Here is a 20,430-nt window from a genome sequence, read left to right as displayed (position 1 = left end):
TCAAAATTGGTGAATTTTTGTGTAGCCATTTTAATATTGAAGATGGAAGAGAATAAGCAACATTTTCAGCATATTATGCTTTAAGGTAAAAATGCAACTGAAATTCAAAGAAAGATTTGTGCAGTGTGTGGAGAAGGTGCTGTGACTGATCAAACATGTTAAAAGTGGTTTGTGAAGTTTTGTGCTGGAGATTTCTTGCTGGACAGTGCTCCACGGTCAGGTAGACCACTTGAAGTTAATAGCAATCAAATCAAGACATTGAGAACAATCAATGGTATACCATGCAAGAGATGGCTGACATATGCAAAATATCCCAATCAATAAAGTTATTGGTGAAATATGAAAAATGTGCCTTTTGTTTAACAAAAAAAAAACCCAAAAACTAAATGAACTTTCAAGCCAACCCCCTATAAACTGTTCCTATTGATGATGGGCTAGGTAAATGATTTGCACAGGAGGGTCTTAAAAATAGGAGACACATTTTAAAGTTTCTCTTTTGGGCTTTCCGATGTAATTGACTAGTCTTTGTGTTCCCATTTTATAAAATCAAGTATTTTAATTACTAATGGAAAAAGTCAGCAACTAAGTAGGCATTTCTGGACAAAAGAAAGAGGAAAATGTTCCAAGGAAATATAATTACTGAAAGTTCTATCTCGGTAAGTTAGTGGATGCAAGGGTGATCAGACTGTCATGTCAATGACTGGCTGCCAAAGTCACAAGATTTGTCTAGAAAAGCAAGTAACTCTTTTTGTCCCTCATTTCTTCAGGAGCTTTATTTCTGGAGCTACACTATCACTTGAAAGGAAGACTTTTCTTAACAGAATTCATAAATGTTGTTAGACATCGTTTCTGATTGTTAAGTGGATTTAAAATGACATGTTTTTGATTTACGTCCCAGAAGAATGAATTGAGATAACTTACCCTAATGTCTCCCAGACTGGAGGGAAATGTTGAAGGGGGACTGAGACTCCCAGGAAGGAGCAGAAAGGAGTGAGTCAATACTTTATTTGGTAACAGAAATGACAGTGACACTGCCTTCCCTTATGATCTTGAGGACAGAATTATTCCCTGTGACTCTCACTGACCTAAGTGACCCCTGGTTAAAGAGAGTAAAATGGTTTAAATTCTCAAATAACGAAGTTTAGATAGTTTATAAATATTATTAATATACCTTTTTTGCATTTGCTTGCTCAAAGCCCCAGTCAAAATATTCGTGTTGTTTTAATTTCCACACCTAAAATAAATGGAGAATAGCGACATGTAAATCAGATACAATTTACTTCATGTACAGTTGGCTGTATATTTTACTTCACGTATAGTTGACTGGAAATTTGCCTTTGCATAGGAAATCATTACTGAATAACAATTCCTTAAAGCAGATAATTTTATATTTTTACACACAAATTAGTTTAATTATTTATCAACTTATTTACTTGGCAATTATATCCTGCAGTAAGGTTTCTTGAGTGAAAGATGAGTAAATACTTACATCAGCAGCATGCTAATGGTAGCACTGAGATGAGAATAATATATATCCTGTGATAATTCTGCACTGGATATTTGAAGAATGTCTGGTAATTGACCTGTCTGAGTTTGGAGCCATTAAATAATTATGAAGTGGTCTATGAATATTACCAAAAGCAAACAGTTTAGTCACTATGTATTATATAACCTTGGAATCAGCTTCAGAAAATCTCAAGTATTCTGGGTAATTCAGAAAAAAAATTCATTTTTAATCCATCATTATGTAGATTATCCACACAGAATCTCCAAGCTTATCAAATAATTGTTTTTAATCTTTTAATATAGAAATACATTTTCTGCTTCGTTGAAATTTATATAGATGCAGTACCTATAGAAACCAACTAATTCAGTATAACTCCTTTTTTTTGATAGAAGGGAAGGAGAGTAATGCTTAACAGAAAATTCTAGCCCCTTGAACTGTGCACAGAATAACAATAGTATTTAAACACGAAAGGTTCTTCTTTCTGGCCCAGATATCTATAAACAGAACTCATAAATTCTTAAGTCCAACTTATGGACTACTGATTTTTTTCTACAGATATTTACAAACATACAGCTCTATACCCTGATTACATGATAATTGTGAGGTGAATGTTATCGCACATGTTTCTTTACTTGTAGAACTCAGTCTACCTTTTGCGTTCCTTTAATATTTCAACTTGGTCAAATTAGGGGATTGTTAATGCTAGCTTAGTGCTTCTTCCCAATGGACAATAACATTCTGAGCCAATACAGGGATTCAGGTCACTTCAAAAATATTTATAGGGAGCCTACTCTCTGGCACTGGGGTCACAAATACCAGATTCAGATCCAGTTTTAGACTCGGGTTGGCTGAAGTAAGGACCATACAAGAACTCTAAGACTTATACTAAAATTGACTCAAATTCTCAATGTTTTTCTATCAGAAAACACAGGTACTAACTGGAACAGATTCTCTCACAATTGATCTGGTCTAGAATTATACTTTAAACCAGTGATTCTCAACTGGTATGGCACAAAAATTTTTAAAATATGCAATAGCTGACTATTTAGTCAGGGGCACTGACCTCTTTTCCATTAGATTGTCAAATTAAAAAAATGACAACAGCCAACACAACAATAGCCATCTGATGTGAAGGAATCAAAATTATACCTTTTTTTCGGTCAGACAGGCAAAAAATATATTTTTTGGAGTGCCGCAGAATTTTAATAATTAGTTTATGTGTGCCTTAAGGAGGAAAAAGGCAAGGTAGTTCACTTGGGCATTTTCTGTGGGGTTTTTAACTAATACTTACCAACCTAATATGTAGTAAGGGCAAAAGACAGAGGAGGCCAGCATACAAAGTCCAAAGACGATATATGTAATCAGAATTAATCTAGAGTGTAGCTGAACTGCCACCAAGCTTATTTTTCCTTTAGAATGCAGAAATCTACACAAAGAAAGAAGTTACAATCAGCCTTAAAAATAGTATAGATTAATGAGGGGGCTTATAAAGACTAATAAATACCAGGAAACAAAGGAAACCAACATCTTGACTAACATGTCCCTACAATAAGCAGAAGTGAATTGCCACATTAGAAGCTCAACAAACTTCATTTTCTCTAATTTAACCTTGAGTGAGTAAACATAGCAGATATAACATCATTAAAGATACGCAGTAACTCAAAGGAAGAAAATAACTGCAACATAATACGAAATCCATTATTTTAAAATAACTAGAAAATTATATTTAACATGGTACTATATAAAACCAATTTTTTGTAAATTTCAGATATTTTCCCAAAGCTAATTTATTTATTTATACCATTATATTTAATGATCGCTTTTTTAAAATTATAAATTCATGCTTCTCAATGTAAAGCTTTACTCTTGGAGCAGTGGTTCTTGAACCAAGTTTTACAAATGTTAATATTTAAAGTCCAGTCTGCAAGCTGCTATTTTCAACATTGCTAATTTCTTAATAGAACCACCAAGAACATATTTACCCACTTAAGATATCAGAAACCAAATAGAGCCTGCAATTTCTTTGTCTAGAATTGTAGCAGCTAGTGAATATCCTTTGTTTACCAGAAACTCAAATAAATAGTCAATACATTATGACTTTTATTAATGAGAGGAAGAGAAATAAGAGGTACCTAATGATGAAAAATTTAGTAGGAGTTCTTAAACAATGTTAGACTGAGACAAATGGTTCTAAAACTCAAAAAGAATACTATCTTTCCCCAAATCACAGAATCGAAAACATTGAATACCTCCCCTCATTGTTTCTCTCCCTGGCCTTAAAACTTTTGGTTGCTAATATTCCCCAATGGAAGAAAAATAAATCATTAATCATCAGACATAATACCTGGTATTAAGCTGTCCTATTAAGTCTACTCATGCTTCTTACTAGACGTGACATGTAAACTTAACTTCATTGGTTTTATCCTGCTAACACGTTTCTTTTAGGTATTTAAGGCATTGCTTTATTTTAAAATCAAAAGATCTATAGGTATATGCTATAGTTATGCTGTCTGCTGGCAAAATTGTTCTTGGTTCTTTTATCAGAATTAGTTAAATTCTGCAAGGACACTGTTTTTGCTCTGCCATTGAACAACTTTAAGATCCAGTATTTTAGATGACTTCTCTATGTATAAAAGTGTTTGTAAGTCAAGTGGTTTTTATTTACCTTAGTGGTGACACAAATTATTCACAAAAATAAATTTTAGAAACCTCCAAATAAAGTCTAATTTTAACACAAATTTAGTAGACTTTTAAGATGTGCCAAAATCTGAAAAACTGTAGCCCTTATGTGAATTTAGGCATAGTGACAAACTCTTCAATTAAAATAAGTTAGTTTAGATATTATTTTTAATAGAATAGGGCCTTAAAAAGTATATACAAAAATAATTGCAGTTGCTTATTTAATAAATAGTATTTATTTTTCACAGGATTGACCTATGGATTTTAATGAAAGGACAAAAAACAAGGAAGTTAAAATAAAGTTTTTTGAAAAAACATGAAGGTTTTAGCAACCTGGACAAAAACCAAACAAGTCTAAATTAAAGCTGATAGCCCTTTTTTATTTTTATCCTCACCTAAGGACATGCTTATTGATTTTAGACCCAGGGGAAAGGAGAGAGAGAGAGGGACAGAATCATTACTGTGAGAAACATGGATCTGTTGCCCCTCTTACAGGCCCCTATCAGGGAGGAACCCAAACTGCAACCCAGGTAGGTGACCTGACCAGTAAGTACTCCCAGCCACACCTTTTGGTTTGCCAGACAGGATGCCCAACCAACTGAGCCACACCAGCCTGAGCCCTCATTTTTAAAATTGTTATTTATTTTTATTAAATTTATTGGGGTGATACTGGTTAATAGGGTCATATAGGTTTCAAGTGTATGTTTCTAAGATACATGATCTGTATGTTGCATGTGTCCTCACCGCCCAAAGTCAAATCACCTTCGGACACTATGTATATGGCTCCCTTTGCCTTTCACTCCCCTCTGCCCGGCTTCCCTCTCGTAACCACCGTACTACATTGTCTGTGCCTATGAATTTCAGTTTTATATCCTATATATGAGTGAAACCATACAGTTCTTGAAATCTAACTCAGAATACTATTTCTTCTTCCTGTGTAGAAACTAAGTCATGGGCTTTGTCTGGATAAGCAGCATTTTGAATGGTGGTTTTTTATCTGTTTGAAAGGTGTATATTTTGTAGGTATTTAGATAGGTTAAAAGCCCTGAATCACAGGTGAGGAGGGAATTTGGGATCACAGAAGCTGCTCCTTCGGGTGTAGTCACCCCCACCTCAATTTAAAAAAAAATATTAAAATGCATAACCATTGAAAACTGTTCATATTCAGTTCCTGCTTCACCCAGGCGGCTCAATCAACCTCTTACAGATATGCATTGTTTTGGGTCAATTCTTACAGATTTACAGGAAAAGAAAACCTGATAATACCCAAGCACTCTATCTCCACGATCTCCTCATGAGATCAGGAAAACTGCATCTTCAACACACTCGTGGCTAAAATGTTTGTTTTTATGGATTTTATTTCAGTCATATTGCCTTACCATTTTAAAACAAGGTATTTGCAATTCGCTGTCACAAAGTTTCAATTTTCAAGGGGATTAGCACATTAAAGAGGTATAATCTCCCAAAGAAAACAATTCACCTAAACCGAGGTACTGAAGAATCTTTTAACTTTCAGAAGTATATCCTCAAAGGATATCTGATTTTTTCCTATACCCTGGTCAACAGTAGGCAGATTTTAAATCTTATTTTATGTACCTGATTAAAACCAACCTCAGCTGGAGGACCTAAAAAGTCTGTAGTTGCAAATATTTACGACGTGATTTTTAAAATGCTGCTTAAGGGTGCAAGAGATTAATCATTAAAATCCACTAAATTAGTTATTCATAGACACTGCCTCAAGGTGCGACCGACGCGCCCTAAAATGTGGCGTTATGGTCCTTACTTAACTATTTAAACCCTGTTTTTAGAACCGTTAAGAACAAATTCTCAAGAGGACTTCCCACCATTCTGGCAGGTAAGACGACGCCACTTAAACAGGGCTAATTTTGCGGCCCTTCAGGGAGGGCCGCGGCCGCGGTTCCCCGAGGACACAGAACTGCCCCAACGTTCTGGCAGAAGCCGCGCGGCTTCCTTGGGGGCGACGCGGGCGACCCGGACTCAAGCGAGGGTCCTTCCGCGCGGAGGCTCGCACCGCACACTCTGTTCGGGCCGCAGCTGCGAGCGAGTCAAGGGCGCGCGCCCTCGCGCGTCCTCCAGATCACCTTCAAGGGGGCGGGAAAGAACTGCCTGGGCGGGACCACCTAGCGACAAGACGGCCGCCAATAAACACACGAAACTCGCCCTGTGGTTCCCGCCCCTCAGGCTGGCGCACTCCAATCCCGGCCGCCTTAACTGTTTGCGCATGGAATGTGCAGAACTTGGGGGGGGAGGGGGCGGGGAAACCAGGAACTAAATTAAGAAGCCGAGTCCTGGAGTGATAGGAAGGTGGGGAGGGTAGGCGGAGACTCCGCCGGCGCAACGCCCGCAACCCCGCCCGCCGCGATTCCCCGGGGACGGTCCTCCAGGGCCGGGTTCCTTTCGCTGGCCCCGCCACAATCCGTGATAAACAAAGGCTCGCGGGGATTGCGGGCGGAGGGTAACGGTCAGGTGACAGTGCCGAGCACATTTCGCAACTGCTTTAATGGGGTTTCAGCGGCCCGTAGCCTGGGAACCCACCCGGACTCCGTCAGCGGTCCCCCGACAGACAACGGTCGCCTCCACCAAACGGGAAGGCTTTATCTGAGGCCTTCACATTCTCAGTGCTTCTTTCTGTTAAAAAAGAGCAGCGCCCCGTTCGGAGCCCATCGGCAACAAGCGGGACCCGTCTTCCCAGCCCCGTCCGCCAGCTGCTCCTGTCCTCCAGGTGACGGGGTGACCCGCACCTGCTACCCCCAACCCTGGCGGCCTTGCCCCTCCCAACCCGCCCCCCGCGGGGCGCGTCAGCAGCGCGGCGGTTCCGGGGCGGCAGTGTGAGGAGGCGGGGGTGCCCTCCCTTCAGGACTGTTGTTATCGAGCCGGGGCTGAAGACCCCCCAGGGAAGCCCTGCAGACCCCTCGCCCCAGACAGGGGCCCTGCAGCCCCAATCGCAATCTCTCCTCAGACACCCCTTGTCTGGCTCCGGGAGGCCGGCCGCCGCAGGCTTCCCTCTTGCAGACAACCCGTGGTTGTGACCTCGGTCGCCCCTCCGCCCCGATCCTGGCCGGTTCCTCGCCTTTCGGCCGGTTCCGGAGCTGTCATCCCCGGGTACCTCTCGGCGAAGGCTGGAAGCGGCCAGCAGTGGCTGCCCCGCGGTCCGTTAGCGGCTGGCGGTGCAGCTCTCCCTTTAGCCCCGGAGACTTCTCGAGCCACCAGTCTCAGCCGCAGCTCACAACAAAGGAAACATGTGACCGTCTGGGCCAAAACACTTAGCGTCACCTGCCCATGGCCAATCCGAGTGGGCTCCCCACCCTCGGGGTACCCTGGGAGATGTAGTTCCTATTCTGGGGGCGACCGCTGAGGCCATTAGGGTTTCCCGCTGTAGACCGAGGTCGGGTGCGAGAGTGACAAGACCCAGTCCAGGGACTGCAGATTCGGAAATTGTTTCAGTTAGAGACAGATTAAGGAATTGCATCAGTTTTAGGAGCCTAGTGAGAAACCTGAGCGGTATATTTATTGCCACGTCCAAGGCAAAAGGACATTTCCATGAAGTGACAGAATCTTGGAGTTTGGGACAAGCCTTAACGACCTTTTAGAACTGACCCTTCGATTCCCAACTGTGAAATCTGAGGGCCTGAGAGGTGAAAGGAACTAAAACCATCATTGCTACACAGCGCAGGGAAACCGTCTTTCTATGTAAATATGTTACTGCCACCTGTATTAAATCCTGGGTTACCTTTTTATTTTAGATGTACAAGCCAAGCCAAAATTGTTGCAAATCCCTATTTTCCAAGGTAGATAGATTCACTAAAGAACACTCTTCTGGATTTTTGTTTCCGCAGATTTTAATTTTTTTCAAGGATGGGTATATCTTCTGTCTTTCAAACATTTAACTAGTTTTTGGTTTTTGATGTCACAGTTGTAATTTCTCTCTTCTATTCTTTATGAATACAGTCATGCCGTTATTAAATAAGGTTGTGTTGCAATGACCAGAGATGTATGTAATATGGAGGCTGGTATCTAGTCTTCTTAAACATGCGTTTAGGTTTCTTTTCCGTCTCTTATTAAAAATGAAAATTTATTGAGTCCCTACTAAGCTCCAGACTCAGTGCTAGGCACTTTATATACATCCTTTAATCCTCATAATAATTCAGCGAGATAGGGGATATTATCCCATTTTACAGGTGAAGAAACTAAGCAACAGGGAGGATAGACAGCCCCAGGTCACTCAGTTCTTAAGTGGTGAAATTGGAGTTCACACGTACATTTAAAAAATTGCATTTACATTAATGTAGGTACACAATTATCTTTCTAAATAGTTTCTATACAAAACTAAATATTACAGGGTCAGTAGTGCAAGGGCAGTCCCATCTTCTACCCTTCCCCTCCTGATTCTCAGAATACAATCACTTTCAACTACTTTAACTATTCTCGTACTTAATTTCTATTTCCATATAAATGGAAATAGCAAATGGCTATTTTCTTTTTAAAAAGATTTTATTTATTTACTTTTAGAGAGAGGGAGAGAAACATCATCGATGTGTGACTGGTGGCCTCTTGCCTGTCCCCAACCTGGGACTTGTCCTGCAACCCAGGCATGTGCTCTGACTGGTAGTCAAACCAGCAACCTCTCTGTTTGAAGGCTGGTGCTCAATCTACTGAGCCGCACCAGCAAGGGCATGGCTATTTTCTGTGAAGGTCGTTGTCATCCTTGTCCCCCCCCCCATCTTTCCAATATTATAATTTCTGGTTAAATAATTATTTAATGTCTATGTGAATAAGACTATTTATTATTCAATGCTTTCTTGTATGGATTTTTGTTTTTTCCAGGAATACGCAGACAGCTAAGCACTTGTGGGTCCTTACTGCCTTCATGAATCTCAACTCCCTGGCAGTTCTGCAGGTCTTTTCTGATGCACCTTAGGGTCTATCTCTGCAGCCTAAACTACCCACAGCTGCCCGAAGGACTCTATCTCAGGCCATTCCCATTCATATCCTGTTCCCCATGCCTCCTATGCCCCCTCCTTCCCTTCACCCCATTCACTAAACTAGTTTCTATTCTTCCTTCCAGGAGTCAGCTTGTGGGTCCTCTCTTCGGGGAGACCCTCTTTTCCTCCCCATTTTCCTCTGGGCTACATATCTCCCCTCTGTCTTCCAGGAAACTGTCCTCACATCCTTCCCAGCAGTCATCACACTAATTGTCCGTGTTTATTTACATGCCTTTCCCAACTGAGTACCCTCTGAGATCCCTGAGATCAGGGATCATGTTTTATGCATTTTGTTTGTTATATATTCATTGATTTTTCAGAGAGAGAGAAACACTGATTTGTTGTTCCACCTATTTATTCATTCACTGGTTGATTCTTGAATGTACCCTGCCTGGGGACATCAAATCTGAAACCTTGGTGCATCAGGACAATGCTCCAAGCAACTGCACTATCAAGCTGGGACCTTCATTTTGTGTTGTAGAGCACCTAGTAGGTGTTCAGTGAGTATCTGTTGGTAACTGATGGTATGCTACTTCTTGAGGTTAAGGGGAACTGAGAGTAAAAAAATAGTGCCACCAGAACCCCTGAGATCCACTTGGACCTGACTGTATGACAATGTCCTCAGACTCTTAGGAAAGATGGGTACAGGATTATCAATCATAACTCTGAGAGAGGAAGGCGGGGAGGGGACCACTGGACACAGGCAGCCCTGGAGACGGGCAGAGGGCTACTGGTGGATGTGAGAGCTCCTCAGGCCGCCAGAGTCTGAGTGGTTTCAGTGTTGGTGAAGGACCTTGGAAGTTACGCGTACCCGACAGGTCAGTGAGCACGGCCAGGTAGCAGCAGTCTTTTCCTCAGCTGGGGATAGACTATAAGTAGAACTGTCGAGTCCAGGGGAAACCTTCTGAAACTGAGTGAGATTTAAGCTGTAATGCGACTTATTTTATGCGATTTTTTACAATCCAGGTTGGCCTGGTCACTTGAAGGAGGCAGATACTTGGAGTGGGGTGGGGGAACCTCTCCTTTCAGAGATATAGTATGTTGTTCCATATTCTGTTTTCTTGCAAATAGCACATGGCAGTCCTTGCTTTGCTCTTCAGAGCATCCATGACTGTCTCTAAGATTTAAGGTTGCCAAAAATCCCTTGTTCCTCCAGCCATTCTTGCTATGTTCTCTCCAGCCTGCTCTTCCTCCCCATATAGACAATTACCACTCTGTAAACATACCAAACATTTTCACACCTCCCTGCCTCTGCTCTTGGCCTCTTGTACTTGAAGTTGTTTCCCTTTTCCCAACTGTGGTAGAAATGTTGGTCCTCTTGTAAGGCTCATCTCTGGTGCCACTTCTCTGGGGCCCTCTCTGATTCTCTCCTCTCTCCCCCACCTCCCATGAAGCCATGCATACCACCAGTGTTTGTTAGAATGCAACTCTTGGCATTGTGTTTATACCCAGTCCCTGAATGCAGCTGGGGCTGGGTTCTTTGGCCAGGTATGGGCTCAGCACTTTGAGCTTCTCCCCTACAGCAAATCCCAGTTGCAAAGCACTGATGAATGGAGATTTTACTGAAGGTTTTACAAAGGACTACATAGCATCTCACACCACAAAACTCTGTAGCAGCTCCCTTTAAACATCTCTTCCCTCACTTCAGCTCATACCTCAGCTACTCCTCTTTTCTCTCTAGACATCCTCTCTCTGGGCCTCTCTCCAGGCACAAGCTTGGGTTTCCTCCCTTTCTATGATCTCTGCCATCCTCCTCCTAGACAACACCCCCTCCCCAACCCTATCTCTTTCTCAGTAATTTGCGTTTTTATACTCACCACCTTTCAGGCAAGAAAGATCCAGTGTTCAGAAAACAGAATATCATAAATAGCAAATTATCCACGCCCCAGGACCGTATTCCTTCACAGACATATTTAACATCTCAGCAAGTTTGTTATACAATACCTCTCAGAGTGTTGAGTGAAGGGGAGAGTAAACACATTATTGCTCATGGCACTTCAGTCTCTCCAGCCTTGAGGCCCACCCCTTCCCTCCTTTCTCCTGAGAGGTTAGAGTGACTCAGCTCTAAAGCCCTTTTGGATGCAGAGGTCTGACTCTCCCTGGCTTTGTAGTTAACAGGAAAGGTTTGAGTTACCTCTCAGGGGTTCTTCTTCCACCCCACCCAGACAGTCAGCTGTGGGCTCCACTAGGCCAGTTAAAACTTGGGATCAAACCTAGAAGCATTGCCCAGACCAGTGTGGCTCAGTTGGTTGGGCTTTGTCTTGCAAAGTGGAAGGTTGCTGGTTTGATCTCGGTCAGAGCACATGCCTGGGTTGCAGGTTCAGAGACGGAACCAATTGCTGCTTCTCTCTTACCTCAATATTTCTCTCCCTCTCTTTCTCCATCCTTTCCCCTCTCTCTAAAAATAAATAAATAAAATCTTTAAAAAACATAGTAGTATTAGTTTTCACCAAGCAAAGATATAGCTGGAAAATTTTCCATTTTGAGATCTGGGAAAAGAGGTAAGTCTTCTGTCTCCTGGAGGATGAGCTCCCTCTTCCCCTCCCTGAGCTTTTCCCTCGGGTACGCAGTCTGCCACAAATCCTCACAACTGAAACAAAAGTGAACTTTCTACCTGGGGGTAGGGTGTGGTGGCAACCCTTGCTTTGTTCTTGAAACTGTCCTTCAGAGATTCGAGCCCATGAGATGCCAGGAGCTGGTGACTTCTTGGCCTCCAAATCCTGTTTGTGCCCATATTTGTCACATTAGATGCAGATGAGGGTGGCTCTTCATCACTGTGAACTCTGGGCTCTGACTTCAGCAAGCTGAGGCATACTTGCGTCTTCCCTGTACTGGGATGCCAATCCCTGTTCTTCTCTTTATTCTTCTGCCACAAGGACATCTGACTTTACCTTCCTTTCTTCTTATTTACTTTCCCGGTAGTGAGAATTCAAGTGGCCCTTCTGGTCTGGAGAAATATCTGGAGAAACCTGATATTTTGTCATAAATGACTCCTGCCTTGACTGTTCTAAGTAGGCCTGATTCTCCAAGGGACACCATATATCACCTTTTCACATGACATGTTGCAAAATCCTCTCAGGTATGAACACGTACATTCTGCTCATCATATCTGGTCACAAGCTTAGGCCAGTTTTAAAAATGACCATATTTCCACTCTGAGCGCTGTTCAGCAGTCTGCCCCACAGATGGTATGGGTCCATATAAAATTCCTGTTTCTGGCCCTAGTGGACTTGGACTTCAGCTTCAGTTTCTTGCCAGCCTGTGACATATAAGAGGCATGTATTAATTCCAACATGATATTCTTATGCTGTACGTAGCAGTATTCTCCTTCCAAATGATGGCAGTTTCTGAGAATGTGTCTTTTCCATCTGCGGTTCCCTTTTGCTTTATGGGTAGCCCTCCCAGAAATCCTTCAGCAGATATGAAAGGGCTGGACCTGCTCATGGATATTTGCTGCAGACCTCTCATGTTCCTGGTCATTCGGGTTCTTGTGAAATTGTGTTTGTAGAGGCTGGCACACCAATCTCCAGATACCAATCAGACACCAATCTCCAAGAATTCTCACCTCACCTCACAAGTAAGCTCACTTGATGCTGTTGTTACTGGTTCAAAGACCATGTGTCTGATGCTTTAAAATGCCAAAACTCAAAACATCAGAGTTTGGGATAAGGAAAGATTTATTGATTGAGAAGGTGCCAATCAAGAAAACGAGATACCTAGTAGTGCTTCAAATCCATTTTAAGAAAGTACAGAGTTCAGGCTTCTTTGATGTCAATGGAAGGTGGAAATAGAAGGGGCAGGAAGTGACTGACAACTGTAGCTATCTGGGCACCACAGCGGTTTGAGGAAGATTGTTCTTAGTCTGTTGACCCTAGTTGCTGTGAGTCTTGTCATAATGTTCCTGCAAATCTTTGAAAACAATACATACTTCCCTTGCCTTCTCGAGATACTTTTTGGTATGGGGATGTTTTTGTAAAATTCAAGCCACAGGCAAAATTTCTCTAATAATTAGCATGTTTATATGCAGGAAGCTAATTTCCTGAAGGCCATGGGAGCAAAGCAGGCTTGAGGAAGACAGAGTCAGAGAGGCTGAGCATTTCAGCCTGTTATGTTGTGCTCATCAGGTGCTCTATCTGAAGCATCCATTCCAAACAGTGCAACTTTCCAAAAGTTCTAATGCAGATTTCAGAGCAGTTCCCACCCACTGATAGTCCAGGGACATCCTAATTGTGCAATGTCATTTTTTAGTCCCTTACATCAGCTCAGCATTTTGACAGTCATGTCCTTGGACTCCCTATAAAGACTTAAATCTAAGTGTTTCCCATGGGGCTTTGGGGTTGAAGAACCTAGGTTCAAAATTTAGCTTTTTTATTAGTAGCTATATATGCTTGTGCAAATAACTTAATATTTCTCAACTTTCTCATCTTATTAGAAACAGATGTCTCATTAAATTATGAAAATGAAATAAGAAAAAATATGTAGTTCCAGGGAAATAGTAAGTGCTTGGTATAAACTAAAATTATTACTGTTTTTTATTGTTTCCTCCACCACCAATTCTAGCTATGTCCTCTATGCTTTAAGAATGGGAAGGGTAGCTCTTTTCCTCCATAGTTACTTGAAGATTAGCTGCCATCATGAATGACACAATAACTACCCAAACCAGAAAGTTAATGGTCAACAGACTACTTCAGTGAAAACAAATGGTCATTGACGTCCTTCATCTTGAGACAGCAACCATACCTAAGGAAGAAATTGGGGGAAAACTACCTAAAATATATTAGACTACACCCTATGTCATCTTTGAATTTGGGATTCAGAACCCATTTTGTGGCGGCAAAGCAATTGGCTTTGGCATGATTTTTGGTTCCTTAGATTATGCAAAGCAAAATGAACTTAAACATAGACTTGCAAGACGTGGACTGCATGAGAATTAGACCTCAGGAAAACAGAGAAATGAATGCAATAACAGAATAAAAAAGGTCAGGGAAACATCAGAGGCCAATGTTGGTGCTGGCAAAGCCAGCACGGGACTGGACACAGAGGGAGTGAAGATTCTTCAGTGACTTTCTGCAGTGATCGTGCAGATTTGTCACCGGAGGATTAATAAACTAAGAACTTTAAAAAACGAATAGGAGAGGTGAGGAAGGAAAGAAGAGCAAAAAAGCAAATAACTTCTACTATCTAGATTTGAAAAACAAGACTGAAGAAATGAAGTGAAGTAGAAACCTAGAACACAAAGCCAGGCTTTCCCAAACACTTGCTAGGGTCCTGACCTTTGACTTCTTTTGTCTGTCCCAGTGGTCACCTATAAGATAAAAAAAGAGCCAGAACTGGAGTGAGAATGAGATAAGATAGCCACAACAATGACCACATAACTGAGCTTAAACCATGGTTCTCTTGACCATGGTGTTATTGGTGGAAATTAGGCTCTTCCATGAGATTGTGAGGAAAGCATTCCAAAGACCCACTCGTAGGAGACTGTGTTGTGGCAAGGTTTATTCTGGCAGAAATCTGCCTCTGGGTTTTGCATTTCCCATCTCCCTCCATCCTGCTATGGAAAAAGTCCAACTGTGTCTTCAGCAAGGCCAAGACAACGGCCAGCGTCCAGAGTTTCTGTTTCATATTAAACCTTTGTCCTTCTAGAGCCCGTGCAGTCTGCTGGGGGCCCAATGCCTGCTAGACCCACATGGTCACATGCTCCCAGGCAAGAGCTCGTGAGAACAAATAGGGCAAACCTGGGAGAGAAAAGTGGGAGAGAGAACCCCTTTGTTCCTCTGGGGCTATATCCAGGAACTTCTTCAAAATAAGCAATCAACTGCCCAAGTTTTTGTGGGTTTTTGATAGGTCTGCCCCCTAGTTACACTTACAGGCATCTATGGTCAAGCACCTCCCCCTGTGTCTCTCAAGAATCTGGTACTGGAGGGCAGACAGTACTCCTGGGGAGACTTGTGTGTTCCTAGGATTAAGTAGCCTCTGTAGCAGTCCCTCGGAGTGGTTGAATTAGTCTGCAAATGCTATAGCTTCCGGGCTAAGCAAGAGGACTTAGGCTCCGCATTTATTAAACTCAGTGCCTAATTCCCTTTGCTCTTTTTCTTAATAATAACTACTTAACTACCTATGGTAACAAAGGGACTACTAATAATTAGGGGTTGAGGTAGACCTGCTACTGGAAAGGGCGCAGGTCCTAGCAGGTCTGCCTAGGGCCAGCCCGTAGTGTGTGGGCTATTGACTTCATGAGGAGAAGATTTCACAGCATAATTTTGAGAGTACATTTATTAAAGCTGGGGATAGTGAAACAAGGAAGGGCTTGGGGTAGAAGAGGCAGCAGGAGACTAAGCAGGGCTGCTTTGGCTTTCTAGAAATGTTATGGGAAATAAGTGAGCCAAGGTGGGGCTGCTGTCAGCTCCCTGGGAAGTCAGAGAAAAGGGGCCCTTGGAGACAGGTTAAGGGGGTTAGCTACAGAGGAGCTGCCGCCGCCCAGTGCTCCCATGGTTGCAATTGTTTTGGGGACCCTTAGAGTTTAGGAGATGCATGCCTGCTGGGGAAGAAGAGAAGGAAGAGAAAGGCACAGGCATACTTTGGGGAGGGAGAGTGCATGCTGGGTCCTTTGTTTTCAGGGTTTTTAAAGGTTGGGAATTTAGGGGCCATCTTAGAGGAAGGTCTCAACAGAATATTGATCAGCTTTTCCAGGTGTGCCTTCTCAGGGTTGTAGTCTTTACTGATTTGTCAGCGCCACGGCAGGAGGTTATACTAGCCGTTGCAGCTCATCCTAGTGTCATCCTCCTGGTTTTGCTGCTTTTCTGGGCCTGGAGCTGAAATGTAACTGAGGCCTAGATGTTATCTCTAGGGAGAAAAGGTCAGGGATCTACACTGCACGACCAGCGATATGCCAAGGGAGGAAAAGCCACCCTGAGGGCAAGGTCCAGCATCAGTTTTGCCCCTTGCTAGGCACCCGGGCTTTCCGCCCTGGGGACCTCCTGTATCTGGCTATAAATTGCTCAGCCAGTTTGTTCAGATATTTGTTTTAGTTTTCCCATTCCACTTGCCAGGGAATTTTCCCAGCTTCTTACTATCTGACCTCAGATCTATGCTTCTTCTTTCAGTAAGCTTTTGACATTAAAAAAAAAATCTGCACAACTATACATTTTTAAATCTAAAAGAGTGTTTTAGAAAAACCCATTGCGTAACTAATGTGATTTTTAAAAGCACCCACGCTCACTATTGAGCAATCTCCTTTGCCCCTAGCCCTAGATCTCTCTGTGACTGGCCTATAAAACAGCAGGACCCCCAGGTCACCAGCACACAGGGCCAGACACTCTTGACCCTGCTTGTGACAGTGTTGCAAACACATGCCTAACATACTTTGGAAAGACTGCTTGCTTCTATTACTGGTACATGAAAGTTTTGCTCCGGCAGCGAATGTCTAAATTTAGATGCTTTTCAGGATGAACTCTGAATGATCTTTGTCCCAAAGACTAGTAGGAAATTGGAGGGCATCTTGTTTTTTATTTATTAATTCAAATGCCAGAGTTGATGTTTTGTAATGTAAAACTTTTGAAGATTGCCATATTAATAGAAAAAAGAACAGGCAAACAGAGAGAGTATCTAGAATTTCTCCATTCCAGTTCTCACAAAAATTTCACTGTGCATCCTTTTGTTTTTCACTCACTTGAGTGAGCAAAGCATTAACCTGTTATAGTAATACATCATAGTAATACTTTGCACACTCAAGTTAAATAAGAACAAATCCAGGGTAAAATTCTTATTCTGGCAACTCCATGGAGTGTTTAGAATTAATACAATTTAGGAACTTAGTTCTTACATAATGTCAAAATGCTTAAATGTTGTTATTTTCCCTGAAGAAAAGACAATTTCCTTAATGAGAAAACTTTAAGGAATGCTGAATTTACTTTAATGAAGAAGCAGCTCCACCAATGGTATCCTTTTTTATTTTTTAATACAGTCAAGGTAGTTTGTTTTTTTTAACAGTAGAAAATCAAAGTTTTAATACATGAGCATGGGGAATTCACATAAGCATGAAAATTCCAAAGACAGTGTAGCAATATCGGGTATATGAGACATTTTTGAACAAAGGAGAAAGGGAGGGCAGCATATTAGATTTCAGAAGTGAGAACAGGATATTTACAGGTAGTTGAGGAAGAGGGGAACATACATGGCTGGGCAAATTCTTGCTAGGCAACTCAGAAACAACGGTACCCAGTGGGTATCTAGGCTAACAGATGCCTACCTTAAGTCCTCCTGTTTACCATACTTAATTCAAATTAGACTAAGGTGAACATCCTAAGACCCCCATCCTGAAGTAGTTTTCTCTGTCTGATTCTCCTGGGGCAGGAAATGGGGGAGGGTCAAAGTCTCCCTCTGAGTCCTGTGTGTATGTTTGTTTGTTTGTTTGTTTGTTCATTTACAGAGTGAGGGGAAGGGAGGGAGAAAAAAAGGGAGAGAAAAGTCAATGTGACTTTTGCCCCTTTAGTCCCACTTTTAAACTTTAAATAATAAAATTTCACATTCTAGAATCTAAGTTGGTAGATTGCTCCATACTTCTTTGATACAAACGTTTAGTCCTGAGAATAAATCAGGTTAGTTAAATTGTTGAGTCTTTTTTCAGGAGGCAGTGAAATAGATGGGCTATCAAAGTGAGGTGTATATTATGTGAGCAAGCAGTCAGGTATGTAATAAGAGATATGTCTGGAAAAAAAGAAAGGAAAAAGAAAACTTAATGATCAGAGCAAACAAAATATAAACCAGTTGCTGAGTCTGTAAGACTGTCAATCGAGAAGATTTTTAGATGTAAGTGCCAAAGCTTCTTTGGCTGGAAGGAAGACAGGCAGTGACAAACTGATAGATTCTCCTGGTCTGCCATCATCAGGTGCTCAGGTAAATTCTGTGTGGCATTGGTCACTGAGATTGTTTAAGTGTGAGCTGTTGTGACAACTTCTCAAGTTTATGTCATATCCTTTAGTTACCATTTGCAATTGCAAGGCTTAGAAAAAAAAAGGTTTTATTTTTCAATAATTTAAAGTCAAAAGATGGGAGAAAAATTAAACATTAGTTTATAAAACTTTAAAGACTGTTAACAACTAGATCTAATATCCACAATTGTGTATTATAGTTCTTTTTGAAACACATCTTTTCCTCTATAAATCACCCTCATTTTAATCAAAGATAGCCAAACTAAGACTAATTTATTTAATTCATAAGGGTAGTTTCAATGAATTTAGCCTGATTATTCACATAAACACAACAAGAATTGCAATTGATCATATATATGCTCTCTTAAGTCTGCTTTGCTGAAATTTCATAAGGGATCTCCAGATTGAACTTTAATTAGCCTCTCAAGGCTAAGAAGCCAAGCCACATAGTTGCCATCAGCCTTTGCCTGCAATACCTGTAGGTATGGGTAAATTCATCAGGTTTAAGATCTCCCGAATGTCTTGAGGCTCTTTCTTTGCCACCTCCCAGGAAAGCAACCTCTATTCTTTACCAGGAAAGACTGCTTGTGAACCATGTAAGCAAGGTACAAGGCTGTTTTTCAAAGCGGCTTTTATTGGCTTTCAAAGTCAATCTTAATTCACTCATGCTTTCTGGCGACAACCAAATCTACATATGTCTCTTTTAAACATGATATTTCAGTCAAAGCAGTCAAGGTATTTTTTTTTATTTATTTAAAAATTTTTACTGGGATATATTGAATATTGACAATTAAAAATTATATATATTGAGATGTGACAATGACAGGTGGGAAGCTCTGAAAAAGAAGTTTCTTTTTTTTTCTGAAGTAATCACATTTCATTTTTTTATTTTTTATTTTTCTTGACCCTTCCCTTCCTTTTCCTCGCCCACCCCTCCCTCCTTCTCTCTTGTCTCTGTTGGTGAAAAGGAAGTTTCTTAAAGTCTGAACGTCTTTCTAAGCAGCTTTGATACTTCCCTTCCCGTTTAATTATAAATGACTACAGGTACTGAGCAATGAACTTCCTAGCTCTCTAGTTGAAGAACAGTCTTCTGTGAGATCTGTCACACCTACTAACTTCTTGAAACAGATCAATACACAGAAAAGTACTAATGCCAGAGTTACAAATAAAGAAACAAAAGACCAGCTCGTTATTGACGTAGGTCAGAGACATTTTGGAGCCACCATGATCTACACTGCTTCCAACCCTGAAGATGAACTGCAGCATGTTCAATATCACCACAGGTTCCTGGAAGGAATCAAATACACAGGCTGGAAAAAAGAACAGGTAGTAGCAGAGTTTTGGGATGGGAAAATTGTATTGGTCCTGCTACATGATCCAAGTTATGCTATCAAAAATGTAGAAGGTATCCAAGAACTTGCCGATAATGAATTGGGCTTCCAGCACGTTGTTCCCAGATGTCCAAACAAAACCAAAACTTTTCTCTTTATATCTATGAGAAGGGAGTAGTTGGGTGTTTAATTGCAGAGCCTATTACACAGGCCTTCTGTGTTCTGTCTGAACCAACTGGTCCAGAATCCCCAAAAACTCTAAAGAATGTCACATGGTTTGGCAATGTTCAAATGTGACAGTACCTGCAGTCTGTGGGATAAGTAGAATCTGGGTCTTCAGATTGAAGAGAAGAAAGCGCATTGCAAGACAACTGGTAGACCCTCTTAGGAATCGCTTCATGTTTGGCTGTTTTCTCAGCACTGATGAAATAGCATTTTCTGACCCAACACCAGATGGCAAGTTATTTGCAACCAAGTACTGCAACACCTCTAATTTCCTTGTATACAATTTTAATAAGTTAAAGCTAATTTCAACTATGGAAGAGTTACTATATGGATGAGTTCAGACAGTTTATATAATAAGAACTATTTAGCAAATGTTAAAATAAAAATACTGAGATGCACACACACAAACTGCTGTTCCTTATGAATTGAAAAGTCAGGGATGTATTTGTTGAAAAGCATCTGGAGGTTCAAAGAAAAGAGAAATCTTTGGATGATGTATACTGACCAGCACTCTGAATCCTTATGAAACTTAGTAGCTATAACTGGAAAATTAGAAAGAAAAAATAAATAAAAATAAAAATTATATATATTTATAGTGATGATTTGCATATGAAGGGGGACCCCAAAATAATGATAATTATCTTCTGGGGGCAGGCCCCTTGTAATACAAGCTTCCTTTGCTAGATAAGTGTTCTAGGAACCCATCTTATCAGTGTAACAGCTGGTGGAGTTGTGAGGGGTTGCATTTGGCTCCA

At 41.3% G+C, this 20,430-nt stretch overlaps 1 protein-coding gene and 1 pseudogene across 3 annotated transcripts in view; one reads left to right on the top strand and one right to left on the bottom strand.

The window, feature by feature from the left end:
- Positions 1–7,335, bottom strand: part of KLHL24 (kelch like family member 24) — a 40,061-nt gene extending 32,726 nt beyond the window's left edge. Inside the window, exons 1-3 of one of the 3 annotated variants that reach the window (XM_054581161.1) lie at positions 7,314–7,335; positions 2,799–2,933; positions 1,172–1,234 (exon numbers count right to left, since the gene is read on the bottom strand). The gene's annotated coding sequence lies outside the window, so the exon portion shown is untranslated. Of the gene's footprint in view, positions 1–1,171; positions 1,235–2,798; positions 3,177–6,742; positions 6,983–7,313 lie in introns of those variants that run through there. The other 2 variants (XM_054581170.1, XM_054581153.1) reach the window with 2 other exon arrangements.
- A 7,242-nt stretch (positions 7,336–14,577) lies between these two features.
- On the top strand, positions 14,578–20,010 carry LOC129072329 (N-acetyltransferase ESCO2-like; annotated as a pseudogene).
- The last annotated feature ends 420 nt before the right edge of the window (positions 20,011–20,430 follow it).

The sequence above is a fragment of the Pteronotus mesoamericanus genome, unplaced genomic scaffold, assembly GCF_021234165.1.
Source record: "Pteronotus mesoamericanus isolate MK-2021 breed Mesoamerican mustached bat unplaced genomic scaffold, CSHL_Meso_final contig_116, whole genome shotgun sequence".
NCBI lineage: Eukaryota > Metazoa > Chordata > Mammalia > Chiroptera > Mormoopidae > Pteronotus > Pteronotus mesoamericanus.
This window is presented reverse-complemented; position numbering and strand designations above follow the sequence as displayed.